This window comes from Delphinus delphis, chromosome 3 (genome assembly GCF_949987515.2).
Source record: "Delphinus delphis chromosome 3, mDelDel1.2, whole genome shotgun sequence".
NCBI classification, from domain to species: domain Eukaryota; kingdom Metazoa; phylum Chordata; class Mammalia; order Artiodactyla; family Delphinidae; genus Delphinus; species Delphinus delphis.
Window position 1 is genome coordinate 68,730,952 of NC_082685.1, and position 25,546 is coordinate 68,756,497.

Below are 25,546 nucleotides of genomic sequence, written 5' to 3' on the forward strand. Positions count from 1 at the left end.
TAAGGGAAGCAGATTTTAGTCAACAATCTTAACTTTGTTCGTTTTTTTTAATTTTTATTATTTTTTAAATTTATTTATTTTTTATTTATTTTTGGCTGTGTTGGGTCTTCGCTGCTGCATGCAGGCTTTCTCTAGTTGTGGCGAGCAGAACTACTCTTCATTGTGGTGCACAGGCTTCTCGTTGCAGAGCACTGGCTCTAGGCAGACTTCAGTAGTTGTGGCACACAGGCTCAGTAGTTGTGGCTCACGGGCTCTAGAGCACAGGCTCCGTAGTTGTGGTGCACAGGCTTAGTTGCTCCGCGGCATGTGGGATCTTCCCGGATCGGGGCTTGAACTCGTGTCCCCTGTATTGGCAGGTGGGTTCTTAACCACTGCGCCACCAGGGAAGTCCCAACAATCTTAACTTTAAACATGGCTTACATTAGTCAAGAAAATGGAAAATTGAGGAAATTACCATATAATTAAAACATTACTGAAGCTGAGTTGTAAAATAACAGTTATGCCTTTTGCCTAAAGCAAAACAAAAATAGAAAACCAACTAAGCAGGACATTTTATTGAGTAACTCCTGTGTGCAAAGTGCAGCACCACATGCTATCAAAGAAACTTTTTAAAGTATGAAATGTGGTTCATTTCCTCCATAAAGGTATTGTATTGTGTGTGTGGAAATGAGATGTATACATGCGAATAATTAGGTTAGGAAACTAAGCCATGAGTGACAAAGGCCCAAAGGAATGACATCGATGACAGGTGTCAAATCTCTGGGGCTGCTAAAATTTAGAGAATGAAGAAATTAGAGAATGAGAGGACAATGTGAAAAAAGAGGATTTAACTAGACATTGAAGTAGAGAAAGTCTTATCCAGTAAGTGATTTGATTTATAAAAAGTTGTCTTTACAGAGTCTTCCCCAGCAGTACAGGGGTTAAACCTCCACGCTTGTGCTGCAGGGGGTGCGGATTCAATCCCTGGTCAGGCAACTAAGATCCCACGTGCCACATGCTGTGGCCCCCCCCCAAAAAAATCTTTACACACAGTTTTTCAGGAATAGCACTATCCCATAAAGTGAAATGATTTTATATTTTTCATGAAATATTTGTATTTGTCTATGTTTAGTACATATATTAGAAACTGGGCAAGACTTATCCAGAATTTGGATACCCACGTGCTTGGGATTTAACAATATCAAAAATATTCTGTTAAAGTCACCGAAAAGAGATGACATTGAAAAGCACTTAGTGACCTCTCTGATTTACATGTATAGTGCGTAAAGTAGGAACTGAAACTTTCATATATGGCTGATGGGAGTGTAAAATAGTACAACCACTTCAGAAAACTGTTTAACTGCTCCTTATAAAGTTAAAAATGCCCCTACCCTGCATTCCAGCAGTTCTATTTCCAAGACAAATGAAAGCACACGTCTACTGAAAGACTTGCACGAGAAGTTTGTAGTACCTTTATTCAAAATAGCCCAAACCGGAAACAATCCAAATGCCCATCAACAGAATAGACAAATAAATCATGGTATAAGTACTACTGAGCAATTAAAAGGAATGAGCTACAGTTACATGTAACAACATGGATGAATCACACAAGCAATACAAAGCACATTTTATGTGACTGGTTTATATGAAATTCAAGAACAGTAAGTGTAATCTATGTGAAAGAAGTCAGAACACTGGTTGTCTACTGTGGTGAGGATTGATTGGAAGGGGACATTGAGGAACTTTCTGGAATGATAGGGTCATAGGTACATGGACAAATACAGTAATCAAATCTCATTAAATTGTACACTTCAGATCTGTGCATTTCACTATATGTAAATTTTACCACGATGAAAACATAACCTAGTCTCTTACAGATTAGATTTAAAAATTCATAAGGTATACTTGGAAGCTTTTTTATCCCCTTTTTTTTTTTTTTTTTGGTAAGTGGATACCATTTCCACCTTATTTGTGGCTTGAATTTTGAATTTTCTGTGGACTCTTCATTTTTTATACCTATGCTATAAACCTGTGTGATTTCTTCAGGAGTCAGAAATTGTATAAAACCTTTTTTTTTAAGCCTATGACTTAATCAGATTTAAAAGATGTATTTGAGTGGCTTCCCTGGTGGTGCAGTGGTTAAGAATCCACCTGCCAATGCAGGGGACATGGGTTCGATCCCTGGTCCAGGAAAGATCCCACATGCCACGAGCAGCTAAGCCTGTGCACCACAACTACTGAGACTGCACTCTAGAGCCCGCAAGCTACAAATACTGAAGCCCGCACGCCTAGAGCCCGTGCTCTGCAATGAGAAGCCCGTGCACCACGATGAAGAGCAGACCCCGCTCGCCACAACTAGAGAAAGCCCGTGCACAGCAACGAAGACCCAACGCAGCCGAAAATTTTTAAAAAATAAATAAATAAAACATGTATTTGAGTAATGAAGCCAGGTGTTAAGGGTGAAACTGGTGACTTGAAGAGAGCTACTGCCATTTTTGTCTTAAAAAGGTTGGAATATGAATACTAAAAAACTGAGAACTTAATAAATTTCTAAAGAAAGAAATAAACCTAAAACAGTAGTTTCTACCTATGAAATTCTGTTTTTTACTACTATGTTTGTTTTATAAGTTGACATATTTGGACACTGATCATCCTATTGATCAGATACAAATACTTATTTCTAGTAATCCAAGGACCTAAATTCTTTTATTAATGTAACAACTTTCTAAACAAAAAAGACACACCACAAGTTTAATTAAATAAGGATAGAGAAGAAATTTTCAAAGGGGATGAGGATAAGGGAAGATAAAGGGGAGTTATCAAAATCTAGGATAGCAAAAAATATTACCTATTGTTTTAATAAACATATTTAAAAGTTTGACTAAATCTTCTTGGCCAGACAGGCTTTGTAAAAGCTGTGATTCTCAACTGAAGGTGGGGAAGGACATAAGGCACCCTGTTTGTAAGGGGCTTTCTCAGGTTTGGGGGGGCAGATGAGATTTTTATGCTTATCAAAAGAGATCGTGGGATGATAAAGTTATGAGACACTGCAGTGGAGAACATAGAGGAAGCAAAGCACATAGCTCCTGCCATTGGTCTCACTGGGGCTCTTGAGTTACATCCAGAACCATACAAGCCTGTATACCATTACATACCTGAAGTAACTAAGTCAGACAACCCACCATGACAACCATGACTGCAGAAAAGTTCCGTCACTGTGACTTTCATTTGGAAAAGTCACCCTGTGATAACTTGAATCAACTCCTTCACAAGGTTTTCAGAAATGTATTGTCATTTAAAAGAAATTGGTTTCATTTCTCTAATCTTAACTTCTTAGTTCTTTTCATTTACTATATACTTCCTTTAAGGGATTTAAGTTGGGTTGATCTCAAAGTGAGGGATGTAGAAACAAGATCTCAACTGTCATAGGGAAAAGAGAAGTTACAGCGATGAGCCCAGCATCGTTATTTTTAAAAGTAAAGTGAATCCAAAATGTCTGTTTCACCCCAAAATAATTTAAATGTCATTCCTCCTATGAACCCCCATGGCATGATCATCTATAGCAGTCACTCGGAACCAAGCATATTGCTTTCTGGTCCATTATTTTGACCAAATCATAAGATTCTTTAAGGTAGGAGAATTTCCCTGGGGGACAGTGCAAATGATGAAATGTTGTCACTTTTGTGTCCACAACTCCCAAATGGGAGTAGAGCAATATACAACAATGGATAATCTAAGTATCCTGGCCTTTCACCAATCTCTCATTTCTCATAATGGGTCTACCTCATCTAAGAGGAAGTGAGCAAAGAACTCTAATAAGCATGAGTCAAGAGACACTCGTCAAACTTCCCAAAACAATTATTTAAAGACTTTGTAAGAATTCCATTTGGAAAACTTCTTATTTTCTATAACTTTTGCCTGAAAATAAGAGTCTGATCCATAATGTTTATTTCTGTGATTATCTATTATTGATAAAATAGTACCAAATATAGTAAATAACAATATGTAATATAAGACTTTTTCTCCTTAAATATGAACAGCCTATTTCAGTTTCAGGTTTACTATGTCATCTCAAATGCTTCCAGCAAACTTCGTCATGAAGAAATTGGAGGAAATCAATGACTTGACCACTTGATTTTTTTTTTTTTTTTGCCACACTGCCCAGCTTGTGGTATCTTAGTTCCCCAACCAGGAATTGAACCTGGGACTTCAGCAGTGAAAGCACGGAGTCCTAACCACTGGACAGCCAGGGAATTCCCTAAAATGCATATTTAAAAAATTGATGCTAAGCAATGAGAAAGAGAACCAAAGATGTATCACCTGCCCCAAATGGAATCTAGCTAACATCCAACACATTGCTAGATCTAAAACATGTTCAGCCCATAGGATAAATATCAAATACAAGAATAAGATACATGTGTCACATATTAGCAAGTACAAGGTGAATGTGAAGGTTGAAAATTTGGTAGAAGGGAATTGCAGAATTGTACATTAGGATCAAATTAATGCTCTGTTCTGGATTACCAGCAATATACTATTTCACTTCCCATTTGTCTTTTAAAGCTCTGAAAATGATTTAGTGTGAGAGAGTTAAGCAGTTGAAGACCTGGATGCCAGATCTCTGTCTGCCATTGGGATGGGGGAAAGAAAGAACATGGAGACTCCTTTAGAGGTAGAGTAGGCTGACTCAACCAATCACTGGACAAATAAAACAGAATATTGGGGGGACCAATGGAGATACTGGGGTTCAGGTAGAATAAAGGCAGGACAGTAGAGTCAGGCATACCCAAGTGTGTATTCTGCTTAGTCACTATGTGACCTCTAGCAATTAACATCTGTGAACTTCCATTTCCTCATCTGTAAAAAGCAGAGAAAGGACTACCATGTAGGGATGTTGAAAAAATTGAATATGTTAATGTATGTAAATTATATGTTACATAGTCAGTACTTAGTAAATATTTATTCCTCTCCCTTCCTCAAAAACAGGTATCAGGATCTTTACTTCCCAATTTTGAAAGCTATTTAATTTAGCATATAAAGCCCTATACCAGCACTGAGAAAAATCCATGCCTGTTACAACACCACATTTTCAAAATGTTAACTGTTTAACTTTGTCATGCTCACTAATATTTATCTTGCATAAAGTCAATAATTATACAAATATTGAAGAGTACATATAGTGGTTGACTTACTATAACTTCATTCCATTTAATGAACTTTCAGTGAATATCATTATGGCCAGCTCCAGAGAAATTGCGAAATGATCAAGCCACAATCCCTGCCATACAGAAACTGCTGGTGTCCAAGGAGCGAAGTCAATGCTAGTACCTCTGACACTTGCCCTGCTGAATCTTCTTACAGTTGTCTATAAGCCAACCTCTCTCCAAACACAAGGTGCTATGGTATTGAGTTTGAACTTCATAGCCGGTTTTATCATTTTATCGATTATCTTTTAGATATCCAGACACAGTTTGATTAGTTTGGATTTTTTTTTTTAATATTTATTTATTTGGCTGTGCTGGGTCTTAGTTGCAGCATGTGGGACCTAGTTCCCTGACCAGGGATCGAAGCCAGGCCCCCTGCATTGGGAGCGTGCAGTCTTAGCCACTGGACCACCACCAGGGAAGTCCCTTGGACTGATTTTTGTAATAGAAGGAACAAATCACTTTCAATTGTTGTCAAAATATGAATGCACATATACTTATTGCAAAAGATGGAAGGAGATACGATCTATTTTTCTTAGATACATATAACATTTAAATCTAGATTTTTCCTTTGTATGCTTCTCCGCCACTTCCACATTTTGAAGAGGAAAAAAAAAGTGCATGCTTTCTGGGGCTTCCCTGGTGGCGCAGTGGTTGAGAGTTCGTCTGCCGATGCAGGTGACGTGGGTTCGTGCCCCGGTCCGGGAAGATCCCACATGCCGCGGAGCGGCTGGGCCCGTGAGCCATGGCCGCTGAGCCTGCGCGTCCGGAGCCTGTGCTCCGCAACGGGAGAGGCCCGCGTAGAGCAAAAAAAAAAAAAAAAAAAAAAGGGGGGGCATGCTTTCTGCCTGACCACAAGGTTCAACCACTACTGCCTGCTGGACAAAAAAAAAAAGGGTGGTATTAAGGGTGCAGCCATCTGCTTGACACTGGCTCTGGGTGAGCCAAGGAAAGCTAATTAACGCCTCTACCCTCCCTCCTCTCCTCCCCCCTACCCTTCTCTCCATGCCTCCACCATCTGGCTGACCTTCCCTTCCCTCTCACACCAGCTTCTTTCTGCATCCTATGGCTTGGGTAGGTTAGAGACATTTGCCCATCCCAGGAAGAGACAAGAATGGACTTCAGCAGCATCCTGGGCCATGAATTTCTAAAATTGGAAAGGAAATTACACAAATTACCTCCCCCACTCCCACCAACGGTGCTCTCTTTCACTGATGAAATCTTACGTGAAACATCTTTTCTTCTCTGTTCAAGGAAATTGGTAGGTCTGGAATCCAATCCACTTTGTAATGGACAATAGTCTGATAGGCAAGTACCTAATTCGTACACTGAGTCTCTCTCGTCAGTTTCTTTAGGGGCAATTAGTTTTAGGGGCAGAGATGGAATACGAAATCACAAAGTAAATATAGTATCTTTCACCATAAAGCCACAGGAAATGATGCGAGGGTACATTCAATGTGAAACGGCAGGGACAGCTCAAACGTCGTTACTCATTAAAAAGACATCAGGTAAATAGGACATCAATGAAGCAGACTAAGATTTTGAGACTTTAAAGAATAAATAGTCTTTGAACTAGTAAACAAACACAGACTAGCTATTAACACACAAGAAATATGATTCTGTTTACCTGAGAAATAATGCAATCTGGATAAACTGATGTTTCACTAACAAAAATCCTTGTTAACCTTGGATTTGGTTACAAAAATAGCTATTTTTTTCCTGTACTTCACTCTTGTTCTGCCTTATTTTTTCTCTTTTTCTACCTTGTAGTAATACAAGCTATGTACTTTTTTTTTTTTTTAAAGAAAATCTAACGGTTCCAGTTTAAAAGAAGAAAGACAATAGAAAACAAACTCTGAAAATTACAAAACTGTAAATATTGGGTCAGAATAAGAACCTGATTAGAATCTGGAAGGTAAGCTATAGTTAAGTTTACTATAAAAAGACTTGCTCCATAGTTATATTTCAACACAATAATGTAAACTTGAAAAAGACAAAAATACTGTGAGGTTTTGATGTCAGAATTTTTACATTTCTAAATAACTTGCTAAAATAAATTGCCCAAGTGTATCTTTTTAAGAACAGAAAGGGAGGCCAACAAACCAGTTTAGAGGATTTTTCAAACACAGATAAAATTAAGCTGTGACTCAGATCTGTACAGAACACCAGATGCTTCCTACCTGTAGAGGACATCTGTAACTTTTTTGGTTGCTCACTCTGAACTGTCTTCCTATGTTTGGGGAATTCCTTACCATTTGAGTCTTAGCAAGAGACAGGGTCTGCCTCCCACTCTAGATGCTAAAAAAGCCAGCCAGCCAGCCGTTTCTTTTTCAGGCCTAGGTTTAGCCAATCAGATGCAGCAGGTCCAGAATCTGACCCAAAGCAATGCAAGACTGGCGAATCCATTCTGGTATCGACCTTCAATTTCCCAAAGGCACTGGAGACAGGGTACCGTCCTACCTGCAGGGTTTGTGGATAGCAGCTACAGAACCTACTTTTACTTGGAACACTAACGACCTTCCCAGACAAGTTCTGGGCCCCTGATATGAAGCCTCCTTTGACCTAGGACCTCTAGCCTTCCCACCATTCTGTGAGTTACACAATATGTTTTCAGTACTTTCCTTTTCTGCTTAAGTCAGAATTAGCTTCTGTTGCTTATAGTCAAGAACCTTAAGGCACACAGAGCCTCTGGAATACTAACATAGAATTTAAAAGAGAGGAACCAGGGAATGGATAACAATTTCTCACAGAAGCTATATATGACTCATAAAAGAGTTGAAGGTAAGCTCATTAGTGATGGGATATGTGCATATTTTCCCTTATTGTAAGTCAGGAGTGTGTGTCCAGGATATATGGGGAAAGGCTGGTTTCAGTGATAGTCTAGAAACAAAGATGGGAAGCCTTACCCCTTTATCTAGGTCCAGGCCTAGATAACTTACACAGGTTAAAAATGCAGGAGTACAAAACTGTACACATTTTACGAAAACATAAAACAAAATAATGTACGTTAAACACATGAAAATGGTTGCCTATGGGAGTTGGAAATAGGAGTGGGGAGTGGAATTAAAAGGGAGTGGTTGAATAAACTCATGCAAAACGCAGGGCTTCTATCTGAAAGCATCTGGCGCACATGCCTGGTGCCATTTCTTCTGCCTCTGAGATCTCCAGGAGAGAAAGAAGCTCCAGCTGCCCATCCTTTGGGCTTGGAGAGGAGCCTGCAGGTATTGATGGGATTCACCATAAGGCTGGTGCTCCCAGCTCAGGTACCAACAGGAAGCAGGGGGTTGTAAGAACACCTGGAGTGGGGAACCATGGCAGAGGATGATGATATTAAACACCCTCTTTTATAAACAAAACTCTTTCAGTCTAGACCTAATTATACCATTGCAATATTGTGAGCAGTTTTGTTTAGGGTGATGAAAAAGTTTGGAATAGACTGTGGTTATGATTATACAACATCATGAATGTAATTAACGGCACTGAATTGTACACTTAAAATGGTGAATGTGGGGCTTCCCTGGTGGCGCAGTGGTTGAGAGTCCGCCTGCCGAAGCAGGGGACACGGGTTCGTGCCCCGGTCCGGGAGGATCCCACATGCTGCGCAGCGGCTGGGCCCGTGAGCCATGGCCGCTGAGCCTGCGCGTCCGGAGCCTGTGCTCCGCAACGGGAGAGGCCACAACGGTGAGAGGCCCACGTACGGCAAAAAAAAAAAAAAAAAAAAAAATGGTGAATGTGGCAAATTTCTTTAGATTTACTTTAACACAATTTTAAAATATTAATAATGTAATATACCAAAAACCATTGAATTGTACACTTTAAATGGGTGAATTGTATCATATGTGAATTATATCTCAAGAAAAGCAGTTAAAAAATTATTCTAAGTGTATAGGGATCTTCACTTTTAAACATTTGACACTTGGTGCTGAACACTGGTTTTTTGAACAAAAGGTTTTTTGGGAACTGAGAAATTGTTCCTCCTGTCTAATGGATAACCAGTCACTTCCCTTTCACAGCACGTTAGAGGGATATATCTGGGACAATAGTAACACAAACATCCCAAGATTTGGAATACATCAGGGGTTTATCATTGAAAAGAAATAAAATTTAACGAATCACAAGAATCTAGCAGAGATGGACAGCTCACCTAGAAACTGGCAGCACTGCTGGAGGGAAGTTGAGAATATTCAAGAGAAAATGAAAACCACACTTGGCAGTAATTGGCTGCTTTTTTTTTTTTTTTTTTTTAAATCTGTGAGGTTTAAAGGAGAAGCTGCTGGCTCCAGGCCCACAAAATGTAACACAGCCCACTTGAAAGCTCCCAGGACTGGATCAACCGCAGCTGGAAGGGTCTGAGCTGCGGCGGGAGCCTAGGCCTGCCAAATATCGCAGCTGCTGAGCAGTTTTCCAGACCCGTCCCTGTATCTGCCCTGGACGTTCCTATGTCTGTGCCATCACTCATGCTGTTCCCTACACCTGGAATGTCCTTTCCACTTATCAGCAGACTTCCCAATCCTACTGATCACTCAAGGTTCAGCCAGAATAGCATTCTCTCCTTTCCTAGGGCCCAGCAGGAGGGATGCTGCTGAGAAAAACCAAATTGATTTCAAAGGGATGATTGCAGACACATCTCTCAGATATTTTTGACCAGGCAGGGCGTAGGGAATGGAGATCAGAAGTGTAACATGACTCTCATTGCTGGCAGCAGGGAGACCAGCAAAATTGTATTAAGAGAAAATACTATCCCTACTGCTCCCTACCATTCTACAAGTTTAGACTTCCTAGATCACCTGATGATCTTTCAATATCAAAGAAGGCATTTTTAAATAATTACTTATGTAATGTAGCTAGTGGTTTTAACATCTTCATTCAAAGTAATGGCCTCTCGGGGCTTCCCTGGTGGCACAGTGGTTGAGAGTCCGCCTGCCAATGCAGGGGACATGGGTTCGTGCCCCGATCCGGGAAGATCCCACATGCCACGTGGAGCAGCTGGGCCCGTGAGCCATGGGCGCTGAGCCTGCGTGTCCGGAGCCTGCGTGTCCGGAGCCTGTGCTCCGCAACAGGAGAGGCCACAACAGTGAGAGGCCTGCGTACAGCAAAAAAAAAAAACAAAGTAATGGCCTCTCTTTACAAATTATTCTTCTATAATTAAATATTATGGGAAAAACACCTTGTATGCACATTGTTTTCTCTCCTGGTTTGACATTTAACTTTTGTTGAATTGCTATTAATTGCTACTTTTGGTGGCTTCCAAGGAAATGTTTGCATTACCTAGAACAGCTGCTTCCCAATCCTTTAAAAGTCACACCAATAAAAATAATTTTTTATTTAGGAATACAGAAGCAAAAGGCTGAGTCAACCATATCCCCAATCCCTCAGCACAGGGAGCGTATTTATTTATTCATTCATTCATTCATTCATCCGTCCATCCATTCATCCCTCTATCCCTTTTTATCTCCACTCCCCACTCCTATTTCCAGTTCCCATAGGCAACCATTTTGACATGTTTAATGTATATTATTTTGTTTTCTGTTTTACTGTAAATGTAGGGTTATTTTGTACTCCTGCATTTTTAATTTATGTAAGTGATGTCAGGATGCAGATCTCATTCTGTTTCTTTCTTCATTTCCTCAGCACAGCTTTGGAGACCCACAGTGTTGCTGTGTGCGCATCTAGTCTGTTACTCAGGACTTCTTGGAGGACATCTCCTACATTAGCACCCATCCCCAGAGACACACACCTTGATTGCACGGCTCCCTGTCTCTAAACACCTGATCATGGTAAATACTCTCGTACGTGCCCCTTGAGAAGGAACTGACGGGTCAAAGGGTACCTAGACATTCATCACAGTGACGTACTCTCTACTGCTCTCTAGACTACCTACGCTCATCTAGAAGCTGTACGTAAGGTTTCCTAGAGGCCTACAATGCCACCAGCGCTTGGCATGAAAATGTGAGTATTTGTACAGCACACTGGGGTGAAACAATGATGCTGCTCCTTGGAAGAAAACGGGTCCCTGGACTCTTGCAGCCTCATCCATGCAGCCTCCCTCAGGGCAGAAGCATCAATACTTCTGGTATTGATCTATTTGCCTGTAACCCCTTTCAAAGCATTTCTCTGCGGCACAACACTAATGAAGAAATGCCAGAGCAGGAGGCCTTTCCTCCCCATCTCCCACTATCTTCTTAAAAGTTAAGTCTCAGGAGTCTATGGAATGAGGAACAAGTGTTAAATTTCTCAGGGTGGCACTTACTGTACCCGCACCCCCCAGGTGTGAAGGTGTCTACAGGAAGAACCCAGGGTTACCACTAGCAGCCACCATCACTTCCAGCATTCCTTCCCGGTGCCACTGACACTATTGCTTACCATCCTGCCACAGTCCTGGACCAAATATTGCTATTTCCAATTTAAGGAAGAAGCAAATATTAAAGACAGGACAGTCAGAGCCTCACATCAGGGGGTGTGAGGGGCAATTGGAATCCAGGCCTGCTTGACTGAAAACCCCAGTTTCTTTGTAGGCCCTCCTGGAAAATACTGCAAGAACAAAGGGCAGAAATAAGGCCTGCGGGAGAAATTAACCTTGCTTCCCTGGGGAACCTGGGAGCTATACGTAGGAGCTAAAGACTCCAAGACTGAGCTTTCCCATGAACACTGCAGATTCCAATGAGAGCATGGGTCAGTTTCTTTTGCTTTGTTACCCCAGATTTCTGGGATTTCAGTCTGGCGGTTGAGGTACAAACATGTCAACTTTGTTTGGAAAAATCTGATGATCTAAGAATCATTGAATTTGCTTTGATAGATTTTTCTTTTTTCTATTTGGTGTTTTGTTTTCCTTCAGAGGTGTAAATTGCGTGACTAATGTGTTTTCACCATCTGTGGTTTGAGGTTGACAGAGGGAATAAAATAGGTACCTTTTCTATTACTAAATAATGGAAGAAAAAGGAAAAAACCCCAAAGTTAATTATTCTAGAGAACTATAAAAAAAAAATCCCAGCGAATGCAATGATGAGATAAATAGTTCAAGAAACGACATCTTCATTTATTTATGTGAAATATAGTCTTTGTTGCCGTCTGGAGTGAGGATTTCCAGGACTCCCCTGTATATTAAGTTCTGGGAGAGGGAGAAACGTTTTCTTATATGTGTCTCTAGAAATGAAGACAACTTATTAACCAAGCAGGAAGTTATATTTGCATTCTTGGCCTCCTTCACAGTTTCTAATGGCACCAGGAACTGGGGATGGACCGGGGCTGACACAACCCCGTTCCTAGTAATGAAGTGTTCAAATCTGGGGTCATTGCAGGCATGCTGAGCCGTTCTCTGGATTTCCAGAAAAACATTTTGACAGTCTTTTCACCTCAGGACTTGCGTTAGGTGTATCATGTCCAATGTATCATATAGTTATGGGAAACCGACTTAGGACATTTGTGTGAGACAAAAAAAAAATGAGCCTTTAAACAAGCACAGGCTACCAAACTAGTGACTCCAACAGCTACATTTACATGTACATAATATAGGCATTGTTAATTATGGTTTTCCATCTGTATATTTAAAAAGACTGTAATAGCATAATTTTTGTGTGTTTTTTTTATAAATTTATTTTTTTAATTTATTTATTTTTGCCTATGTTGGGTCTTCATTGCTGCGCACAGGCTTTCTCTAGTTGCGGCGAGCAGGGACTACTCCTCCTTGCGGTGAGTGGGCTTCTCATTGCCGTGGCTTCTCTTGTTGCGGAGCATGGGTTCTAGGTTCGTGGGCTTCAGTAGTTGTGGCACGTGGGCTCAGTAGTTGTGGCTCACAGACTCTAGAGAGCAGGCTCAGTAGTTGTGGCGCACGGGCTTAGTTGCTCTGCGGCATGTGGGATCTTCCCCGACCAGGGCCCGAACCCGTATCCCCTGAACTGGCAGGTGGATTCTTAACCTCTGCACCACCAGGGAAGCCCATAGCATAATTTTTGGGTGTGATGAAGGACAGTGATGTTAAAATATATGTACATGTGTCTATATGTATATATACCTATTCAAGAATAGAAGCCAATTAACATCTGTGGCATAGAACAATAATGATACATTTTAGACGTTTAAAAATTTTTTAAATTCTATTTTAAAAGCTAATTAGGGACTTCCCGGTGGTCCAGTGGTTAAGAATCTGCCTTCCAATGCAGGGGATGCAGATTCTATCCCTGGTCGGGGAAGATCCCACATGCCACGGGGCAACTAAGCTCATGCACCACAACCACTGAGCCCACGCACTCTAGAACCCCTGCACCACAACTAGAGAGAAGCCCATGCCGCAGTTAGAGAAGCCCACGTGCCGCAATGAAGAACCCACGTGACGCAGTGAAAGATCCCCGCCCCCCGCATGCCACAGCGAAGATCTCACGTGCCGCAACTAAGACCCGAAGCAGCCAAATAATAATACAATTTTTTTAAAAAGCTAATTAAATAAGAGATCTGTTTTTGATTGTACGTTTATAGTAATAACTGCAAGCTGTTTACCTCTCACATATCTTCCACTGCATATCAAGATGCCAGACTCATCCTCTATTTTCCATTGGTCACGCCTCTGACTCACATCACTGCACTAAGCCTTAATTTTGTAAAGTCTTGAAAATAGAGTATTAGGAAAGAACAGATCATTTAATGTGTTCATCCCTCTGCTATGGAAAATAAACAAAGCTTGCTTTTAATTGTAATACATGGTTATTGTATTAAACTCCATGTGTGGGGAGCAGTGGACTGCTCCCCACCCCTCCCTACCCCCCGTCCCTGCCTCCCTCACCACCATTCTCCTTAAGAACTTCCCACTTGGGCTTCCCTGGTGGCGCAGTGGTTAAGAATCCGCCTGCCAATGCAGGGGACATGGGTTCGAGCCCTGGTCCGGGAAGATCCCACATGCCATGGGACAACTAAGCCCGTGCGCCACAACTACTGAGCCTGCGCTCTAGAGCCCGTGAGCCATAACTACTGAAGCCCATGCACCACAACTACTGAAGCCCGTGCGCCACAACTACTGAAGCCTGCATGCCTAGAGCCTGTGCTCTGCAACAAGAGAAGCCACCGGAAAGAGAAACTCGTGCACCGCAACGAAGAGTAGCCCCCACTCGCTGCAACTAGAGAAGGCCCACGCAAAGCAATGAAGACCCAACGCAGCCAAAATAAATAAAATAAACAATTAAAAAAAAAAAGAACTTCCCACTGTCTCCAGATGAGTGGGTTATCCTAAGTCTTGTTTCTGCTGTGTGGTTCTGTCCGAGAATAGTTGACCAGTCCAGAGCAGAACCCTGAGCAAAGAGGGACAATCAGCTTCTGTTCTCCAGGAAGTACATGTTGACCAAGAAGTGTTTGAAGCAGCAAGCCCTCTAAGGAGAAAGTCTCTGACTGTGTCTGGGTTCACCAAGGTCCCCAGAGATGCCCTGGTTATGCTGCTACCCACTCTTCCCTGCATTCAAAGCCATGCTCGAGTATTCTCCCACAAGGGCCTCCACCCTTCAGGACTTTTTTGCTTAAGTTCTGTTTGTTTTTGCTCACTTGTAAACAGAGGAAATTCAATTTAACACAACACAACACACATACGTAATATGACTTTATTTCAGTGCTAACCTGGAATTTATGGTTTATGGTAGAATGAAGATCATAGACTCATCTTCCATCTGACACTGACACTACCTGACACTGTCCTTTCTGAAGAACCCCAAATTATTTGAAGTAGGTTAAAACAGTATGAGAGAAAATGATTTAAGCAATTTGTGGGGAAATGTGGGGCTTGTTAACTTGAACACTAACTTTAAAAAAATAAAAAGGTCTGTTAGACTTCCTTTCAGAATCCCAGCATCACACAGAAGACTATTTGTGGACTATCACTAAAAGCTATTCAATTTCCTATAACCAAAGGAGGGTCTTTATTTTGGCTTAAGCACCAGATATAAATGTCCTTGCTCGCCTACTCAGGATTTAAAAGTCTTAAGTCATTACATGGCAGTGACGTTTCAAAAAAATTTTAAAAAGCAGGAAATAGAGCAGAACTCTTACCAACACATGCAGACTACAGTTGCAGCCACAAAATACATAGTATCCTGTTCTGCCACATTCACTGGGCTGGATTATATTGTTTCATAGGCCCAGTTAACTCTGGGAGAATTAATAGGTGCATATTGTTTAGTGTGGGTGTGGGCAGTGTAATTAAACCCAGAGTCTTTAATTCTTCTCAAGATCAGATGAAAGAACCATTTTGGTTTTGTCTAACATTCAGGGTGTGTTTCCAGTTAAACTAAAATCAGAGCAAGCAGCTCTGGGTTCTTCTTCAGGATCTCTCTCATGAAAACTAATTGCACGGTTCTGCTCCTCCCAGGCCCACCCCTTTCTTCTGGAAGCAGCACTATCTTTCTGTACCTGAAAAAGCTCCATTGAGGGCACAAGTAGGCCTCATAGAATTTATCTGATCTCCTTTATTGCCCAAAAATAAATGGCCCAAAACTGGGGGCAGTGTTTTGGTTTTTTTTGTGGTACGCGGGCCTCTCACTGTCGTGGCCTCTCCTGTTGCAGAGCACAGGCTCCGGACGCACAGGCTCAGCGGCCATGGCTCACGGGCCCAGCCGCTCCGCGGCATGTGGGATCTTCCCGGACCAGGGCACGAACCTGTGTTCCCTGCATCGACAGGCGGACTCTCAACCACTGCGCCACCAAGGAAGCCCTGCGGGCAGTGTTGGGTAAGATTAGACATGATGATTTGAGTTAGAGTTCTAATCTGTCCCTAACTAGAACATCCTTTTATTGACCCTGACCCCTCCCACCAGTTCATTAAGGTTCTTTATCACTCAAGTAATTGTTTATAAGAGAAGATATTAAAATAATTCTTAGGCCTACCTTTTTGTGAAGATGTCTTATAAGACTACACCTTCCCTGGTCTAAATGAGAAATTCAAACATGTCCTAGGGGTCCCCTGGTTAAGTTCAGGAGTGAACTTATTGTCAGCCCAAACTGCCAATTCTCATCACGCTGTGAATGAGTCCTTGAGTGCCATTCAATTCATCTTTGCATCCCTGGCACCTGCCATCATGTGGGCTATTAGGAAGGAAGCTCAATAAATATTTGTTAAATGAACATATCTTATTCATCTTTCCTATTAGAATTTAGTTCTCAAAAGGAGTAAGAACCATGTGGACTTATACTTTAGATTCCATGCAATACAGACAAATTTCATGCCCAGGGAAAGAACTTAAGACATATCGCAACACATATTTATCAAATTAAAGAAAACCTAGGACTTCCCTGGTGGTGCAGTGGTTAAGAATCCACCTGCCAATGCAGGGGACATGGGTTCGATCCCTGGTCCGCGAAGATCCCACATGCTCAGAGCAACTAAGCCCATGCGTCACAACTACTGAGCCTGTGCTCTAGAGCCCACGAACCATAACTACCGAGCCTGCGTGCTGCAACTACTGAAGCCCGCACGCCTAGATCTCGTGCTCCGCAATGAGAGAAGTCACTGCAATGAGAAGCCCGCACACTGCAACAAAGAGTAGCCCCCGCTCGCGGCAACTAGAGAAAGCCCACGTGCAGCAACGAAGACCCAACGCAGCCAAAAATAAATTTTTTTTAAAAAAGAAAAAGTAGTAAGTTTGGCAAATACAAAGAGATTTCAAAAATAGAGTCTTCAGTCAAACTGCAGCACCTGAACAAGGTATCTAAAAAGACCACTCAAAAACTCAGAGCTCTGCACTTGGAACCAGGTGAGTAGTCCCCAGAGAAGGGGTGGTGGGGCTGGAGATTTCGAGGAAAGCCTCAGGTGAGAGGTGGAACCCACTGGAACTGCAGTGACTGGATGAGAGTCAGACCACTCCCACCTCCACAGAGCTTCATAAAAGTCACCACCCCACTCTCGTCAGTTGGATGATGAGTCAAACCAAAACTGTCATCAAAGCTGCTAGGATTTTTCCCTCTGTTCTTTTTGCACCTAAGGCATAACAGGGAGAATAAAAAGACAAAAAACAAAAACAAAAAAACAAAACCCAAACCCTTCATAATAAAACAGTGAGCTCGAAGGAGTGACATTTATTGTCTTTGGCAAGTGTCTACTGAAGGGTTTAACTCAGCGTCTCTCCCGCCCTGTAGTTTGTGTGAGAGGAGGGGGGCAGCAGGAGTACTGACTTCATTCCTTCTCTACACAAGCTTTCACTAATCTGCCTCTGAAAATAACTCTATCTGAAGTTTAAGTGGGACCAGGTCTAATGGGATCTCACATGTGATATTTTTTAAGTAAGAAAACAAGAAACAAAAACCTAATACAGCAAATGCCACTGAACTGTACACTTTAAAATCATTAATAGTTAAGTTTATGTTATGTGAATTTTACCCCACTTTAAAAAAAAAAGGTGTGGGGGGGTACTTCCCTGGCTCTCCAGTGGTTAAGATTCAGCACTTCCACTGCAGGGGTCACGGGTTCGATCCTTGGTCTGGGAAATAAGATCCCACACGTGGGGTGGTGTGGCCAAAAAAAAAAAACAGTGGAGCAACCTTAATTTGCTGTTAAAATCTTTCCAGGGTCATGAAATTTGTCCATCCTACTTTGTGTCTGTAAAGGGCTGGACAAGACCAAAAGGAATTTCGCACTGTGAGGAAGCCCTGGACTCGGAATCTTGAGTTTATAGTGCCAGCTGTGCTTCATCTTGGGGATCCTTTAACCTCTCTACGCCTTTGTAAAAAAAAAAAAAAAAAAAAACTCCAAGATTGGAATATCTGGTCACCTAGGTCTTTACAAGAAGTAAATTGTTTAATTTAAAAGCAAGAGTCATTTACATCTTTATTGTTATCTTTCAAAAGAGCTGCTTTCACATTTCACTATTCAGTAAGTCTAGAAGCCCAGTGACATGACACGAGCACTCAAAGCCAAGCAAATCACTTTTCCTGGGTCTCTCCCTACCTAAACACCCATTCATTGAAAAAAGCAACAAATTAACGCATTCCAAGACACAAAAATAAATAAAACCCAATCCTGCCCCCAAGAAGTGAGCAGTCTACTGACCGTTATGCAACCATTTACAGAAGGACAAATGACAGCACAGGCCGGGCAGCGTGGAGAAGCAGAGCGCCTTGAAAGCTAAGGAAGGTGGTGGACCCTGAGGGCGTAGCCGCGGGGGAAGGGCCGGCGGGGCTGAGACCTGCTGGCGCAGGCTGGGCGGGGCAGAGAAGCAGGTGAGCTGCGGGAGCGGCCCCCTATGCACCCTTACGCTTCCCACCTGGCCCAAGATGAGCTTGGGCTTGGCGGTTGAGACACGTAGGTCCCTACAATATGCTTCTTAATTACTAAGAGAAAAATTAGTTACCTTACAGTGGAGAAAACTGGCAAACAGCTTCTTATCCAGGGATAAAAGTTAAAATCATTAGGTAGAGAACAAATTGACATCATGTGCTTCCTGATATAGTGCACTGAGAAATCTGTGGAATTTCTGCCCAAAGTACCTAGTCTTATTTTTTTTTTTTTTGCGGTATGCGGGCCCCGCGGGCCTCTCCCGTTGCGGAGCACAGGCTCCGGACGCGCAGGCTCAGCGGCCGTGGATCACGGGCCCAGCCACTCCGCGGCACATGGGATCTTCCCGGACCGGAGCACGAACCCATGCCCCCTACATCGGCAGGCGGACTCTCAACCACTGCGCCACCAGAGAAGCCCTATCTTACTTTTTAAAAGGTCAGGTCTGAGTTATTCACTCACAAAGAGCCTGACAGTGTTCATTAGAAACAGCTAAGAGCAAAGGCGGAGCACCCAATAGAGCTGGGCAGGGCTGATCTGTTGAAACTTCTGGTCCTGCTGGTATCAGGGTCAGGTTGGGGATGAGCACTTTTCACCCCCAGCTACAGTGTATGGATCCAGTCCCTCCAAGAGAGCACCATCCGGGAAGGTGGGTCTAAAATGAATTATCAGAGCGAGCAAGAGGCCCGAGACAGGAACTGGGAGAGGTGCAGCGCCAGGGAAGTCAGATGCCAGAGAAGGTAAGAATAAGGAACGCATCCAATACAGCAGAGGAATGAGAAACTTCTGGAGCAATTTCAGAGGCTTTAGTAATTGCCTAAAGCAGAGCTTTACATTCTACTAATAGAATGTTGCTTGGTCAGACTGAATGCTTTGGAATGTTCCAGAATAGAACACATAGGAAGAATAAGAAAGTTTAAAAGAGGTTTTGAGGTCAATGTCACAAAACAAAGGGTAGAATGGAGCAGAGGCAAGTGGCTCTGATAAACCAAAAAAGAATTAGATTCAATTATTTGAGAGAGCTGATTGAGTCAGTAACTTCTAATAAGTTTGGAAAAATAGTGTTTATGTAGGTTTAAAGCTCTTGAACTCAACTTGACAGCTAGTATACATAATTAAGTGCGTCTATTGGTTATTTGTATTTGAAGTAAAATTTTTTTCTTAAAAATCTTTTAACTTTGTCATCATCCTTGGTATTATGTGACAAAGTTTTAAAAAGGAACTGACTTCTATTTTGTAATAATACATATCTATGTAAAATACTCTGTAAGAAGAGGTGTTGTTTTTGTTTTCTTAGTTTATGTTCCCAAAGCTTTCCATGCCCAAAAGGGAGTGCCTGTGACATGGTTCAGAAGACACCCATGATCATATGGTTTTGGGCATGCCAAAACCTCCCTGGTATGTGTCAGACACTTTATTTTGGCAAATTAGAGCTTGTATATTTCCATGATAAATAATGTGATTCTGTTTGTTTCTCAACTACTTAAAGAAAGGTGAAATTGTCTACTCCCCAAAATCAAACAAAATCCAATCTGCAGAAACAGATCTACAGGATTATTTTTTAATATCTTAACAAAAGATAAATGTCATCAGAGAGCTGTATAAATTTGGTTGTGTTGAGGTGGGATTTACAGAAAATCCCTCAAACATAGCCACTTGTATAATCTGCTTGAGTCAAGAATTTGGACTTCCCTGGTGGCACAATGGTTAAGAATCCGCCTGCTAATGCAGGGGACACGGGTTTGAGCCCTGGTCCGGGAAGATCCTACATGCTGTGGAGCAACTAAGCCTGTGCACCACAACTACTGAGCCTGCGCTCTAGAGCCCTTGAGCCACAACTACTGAGCCCACGTGCCACAGCTACTGAAGCCCAGGCACCTAGAGCCCATGCTCTGCAACAAGGGAAGCCACCCAATGAGAAGCCCACACACCGCATCAAAGAGTAGCCCTCGCTCGCTGCAACTAGAGAAAGCCCGCGCACAGCAACAAAGACCCAACACAGCCATAAATAAATAAATGTATTTAAAAAAAAAGAAATTGGACCGACTCTGCAAATATTAAGGGTCTACTATATGGACCATTACAGTTATGATATCCAATGAAAACTCTAGAATAATATTGGCTAGGTTTCACGTTTTAAATATTTGGAATCTTTCAGTTAATTAAATCCATTTAGAATCAAAACCTTAGGATATTTAAAGGAATAACCCAAAGGAAACATCAAAAGCAGACTGAAGTGTTGATTTAGTGGCAGCATCAATTCATCAAAATTTTTAAAAAACAGATTGATTCAAAACATGAGGCATATTCTTTTCTTTTCTATGAATGTCCAGAATGCCCAGAAAGGATTAGCAAATTACAGCTGGGATACATAAAAGTTTCAGTTACGGATTTTCTCAAAGGGCTCTTTTTTTTTCTTTTTTTGTTTTTGCGGTACGCGGGCCTTTCACTGTTGTGGCCTCTCCCGTTGCGGAGCACAGGCTCCGGACGCGCAGGCTCAGCGGCCATGGCTCACGGGCCCAGCCGCTCCGCGGCATGTGGGATCTTCCCGGACCGGGGCACGAACCCGTGTCCCCTGCATCGGCAGGCGGACTCTCAACCACTGCGCCACCAGGGAAGCCCAAAGGGCTCATTTCTTAAAGCATCTACTTTTTAGACTCAGGTAGCCAAAGGATACTCATATTTGGAGGTTAAATAAATTTGCTTTTAGGAAAAAAACAAATGAATTTGCCAGGAGACTTAATTGTTAACAAGGCCAATTTTCAAAAATGCCAGAAACCCAAAGAAAACCACAACTGTGAAGGGAATCTTTCTAGTACTCCAATGGGAATGAATAGGTCTCCCTGAGCTTCCTTTTCACTGGAATGTATATCCCATTAGGAATGATATCTCAGCGGAGTAAATGCTTAGCACCACTCAGGCTGGAATCTCACCAGCTATAAAGATTTCAAAAATACACATCTAAGCCAGCCTCGGCTAGGAGCCAAGACAATACAGTAATCCACTTGGACAGCTGTGAGGGTGAAGTTGGGTCAGAGATAAGCAGCTCCCGCTGAATGTTTATAGTTCACCTCCCACCTGACAAGCCCAGACACCGGGCTGTGAAGTGCAGGTGTCCTGGTTGTTCCTGTCTAAGGCTTCAAGACACCATGATCCAATCTCTGTTACTGTAACTACACTCACCCCTGATACTTAACATTTGCCGAAGTGAATAAATTTCCTAAATTCATGCATGGATACTAAATTTAGCTGCAGTGTTTTTCATTTTAAATTGTTAAGTTTCTACCGGGTTCTATTTCATGTATTCAATAAATATTTATTGAGCGCTTCCTATGTGTTAGGGTTTCTTTTTGGTTAAGCCAAACAGAGGAAAGAGAGCTGCCAAGGTTTGCCCTGTTCAGTTTTCTTCCAAGTGAACAAACTCCCAAAGGAGTCCACAGTTTAGACTCGATGTTTTCTGTAGCAGCTGCCAGCTGCAGGGAAATAAAGTGTCATAGCTCACTGGTGACAGATGGCAGTAATGGCTTGGGTTCAAAAAAAATTGCAAGTTTATGGACCAAGAATATACAAAAAGCAAATTACCTTAGTTACACAATGCTTAAGGTAGGAAGTAGCATAAAAGCATAATTTAGATAAGCCCTTTGGTGTTACTAAAATACTAGTAGATTTGAAAATTAAAATATTGTGATTATGAAATACGTTAACACCCTCCATACACTCCCTGCCTCTAGTGTACTAAGCAGAATGCTTTCCCTTGCAAGTGACAGAAACCCAATGTAAAACTGTCTGAGCATAAGAGAGTTTACTGGTAATTTCTGGTATTACCAGTAAATAAAAAAACTTACTGGTAAGTTTACTGTAACTGGTAATTTCGGGTTATGGCTGGCTTCAGGATGACAGATCCAAGATCTCGGATGAACTTGTTAGGTCTCTCAACTATGCTTTTTCACTGTTCTCGACCTATTCTCTTCTGTGCAGGTGGGCTTTTTCCACATGGCAGGCAAATTATCAGACAATGTCCCCCAGTTAACATCTGCCCCCACCTCCACAATGCGAAAAGCAAAGCACTTTCCCCTCCAACTCTAAATGTAAAATCCCGGAGGGATTTTCATTGGCCTGACTTGGGTTGCATGCCTTTGCCTACTAAAGCCAGGTAAGCAGGATATCAGGAATGTTCTGTGCCCACTGTGGAACAGGGTCCTGGTTTTAGCAGCCCCACCAAAATCACACGATTGCATTGCTGTGGGAGAGAACGAGTTCTGCAAAGGAAGAGCTTTTTACATAGACAAAACCAAAAGACATTCCTGAAGATTCCACATTCAGATCTGCCCTTACCTTTTGGTTCAGCCATGTTCCACTGAACGTTTGACTAATACGGTTATATTTCTGGCTCATTGGTTCTTAAACTTTAACATGTATCAGAAACATCTGGAGAGCTTGTTAAAACACAGATTGCTGGGGACCACCCCAGTGTTTCTGATTCAGCAGATCTCTTTCTAAGTGACATTGATGCTGCTGGTCTGAAGACCACACTGTGAGACCCCCTGTTTTGGAATTTATTTTTTAAATTTTAAAAGAGCTCCTTATCCAAGTAAATACCGTTCCTGGATATATCTTGCAGGTAAAATCTTTCTAATTTTCAATGAACATGTCATCCTGATGCTGATTACTATTGTGGCCTTGGGCAAGTTACTAAATCACTCTCCCAATTTTTCCTTGTGTAAAATGGAAATAACAGTACTTACTTCATATGGTTGTTGCAGAGATTAAATTAATTAATACATGTAACACACTTAGAAGTACATGGTATGTAATATATAAGTGTTTGCAAGTATTTAAACTGTTCCAGAGGATAGAGAGGGAAATCATGCAAAGTACTTTATAATGGAATCAAAACATGAATATCAAATCCTGAAAAGGATTATGCACACCAGCCTCACCTATGAATTAACCATGAAATCCTAAATGAAATATTAGCAAATAGAATCCAGCTGTATATTAAAAGAATACAATATCACAACTAAGTGGGCTTTATTCCAAAATTGGAAAGATAGTTCAGTGAAATCTATTAATATATTTACTATAGTAATAGGTCTGAAGCAAAAACATCATATGGTCATTTCAAATGCTGGAAAGGTAATCAGTATTGAGTCCTGGTGAAATTTTTTAGTAAAGTCAGAATAGATGAGTGGTAGACACATGTCACTTATATTTTTAGCTAACCAGCATCAGCTTCCTATTCTGGGGTATGGAGTTTGTGTGAATCTTGGTGGGACACGGGGTCCCACTAGAAAAGCCAGGCACTTGCTTTTCCTGACCCTGGGAGACACAGTGCAAGCACCAACCCAAACCTGGTCAACCAGAGACCCTCACCTGGTACTGAGTCAGAAGTGGGTAATGCAAAGAAGTACAGGTGGCAGGAGGCAGTCTCAACCTGACTCCTCTTGGGGCCTAGTTTTGTCTGCAGTCTGGCTTCCCAGCATTTTTTTTTTTCTTTTAGAACAGATATAATTTTATTTTACATTTAAAAGATCAGTATTATTGTTTCTTTTGAAGGTGGGAAAAAAGCATTCTTGGTAGAGAGAACAGAATGCATTGGGTTTGTTCCAATAACCCAAGACATAAAAGTAGTAACGAGGGCTTCCCTGGTGGCGCAGTGGTTGAGAGTCTGCCTGCCAATGCAGGGGACATGGGTTCGTGCCCCGGTCCGGGAAGATCCCACATGCCGCGGAGCGGCTGGGCCCGTGAGCCATGGCCGCTCACAATGGGAGAGGCCACAACAGTGAGAGGCCCGCGTACTGCAAAAAAAAAAAAAAAAAAAACTAGTAACGATGGGTAAATGCTATAGGAAGTCTAAAAAAATTGGCAAGACCATTATTGGCATTTAGACAGAGGCTAATTGATCTCCACTTGATAGGAATGTTGCAGTGAAGAGTCAAATATCATATGGATACTTGGACCAGATGAACTCATATTTGCAAACTGGAGATTTATTACTGGATGTTTCTCAGTCCAGAAATAAACAAAACCCCAAATATCAAAAGAACCCACAATTTTATAATTCTTAATCTTTCTTGTTCTTATGAGCCAAGTTTGGAACTTCAGCTGTCCCAGAGATTCCATGGGCTGTCAAATAGGCTTCCAAAATTTTCTTCCCATAAGTTACCCAGATTCTATTTGGGATTTTGAAACCAAGAATTTTGACTAGTCCAAGATGAATATCTTCTTGACCTGACTTAAAAAGTGTATACCTCGGGCTCCCTGGTGGCACAGTGGTTGAGAGTCCACCTGCTGATGCAGGGGACGCGGGTTCGTGCCCCAGTCCGGGAAGATCCCACATGCCGCGGAGCGGCTGGGCCCATCAGCCATGGCCGCTGAGCCTGCGTGTCCGGAGCCTGTGCTCCGCAACGGGAGAAGCCACAATAGTGAGAGGCCCGCGTACCACAGGGGAAAAAAAAAAAAAGTGTATATCTCAAACCAAAAGCCAACATTCTATTTAATGGTAAAACATCAGAAAACAATCCCATTAAGGCCAGCAATACGGCAAGGTGATCTCTATGCTCATCTACCACAGGAGTCTCTAGATTGTTTTAGGGAGAAGGTGTCAGGGAACAGCTTTTATCTCACGAAAGTCTTGTGAACAGGGCACGGGCAAGGCAAGCTGAGTGGCCAGTAGAAGGCCTGAATCAAGTCTAGGAGAGAGTACCACATACCAGGTCACAGGAGCCGCAGCGGGAGAACTTGATAATATATCTTATATCTTAAAAGGCTTAACAAATGTTCTTACCCTTGTCTCAGCAGTTTACTTCTGGGGATTTGGCCTAAGAAAATAACCAGGGCTGAAAACAAAGACTTGTGTGTGTAAAGGGAAGAAAATAGACAAGAGAATAGACAATAGACCTGGCCCCAATAGATAACAAGTAGCCTGTCTTTTAAGTAGGAAAGTACTTTCTCTTTCTTCTCCTTTTGCCCCTACTCCTCTTTTCTCCATCTTCCTCCTCCTTTTCCTCCTCTCCCCAGCTTGGAGAAAGAGGAAGAGCCAGTCCAGCCCCAGCTCTGGGCCCTGCATGGCCCATCTACTTTCCCTCCCTCCTCCCAGCTCTATTCTGGCCATAGGGGG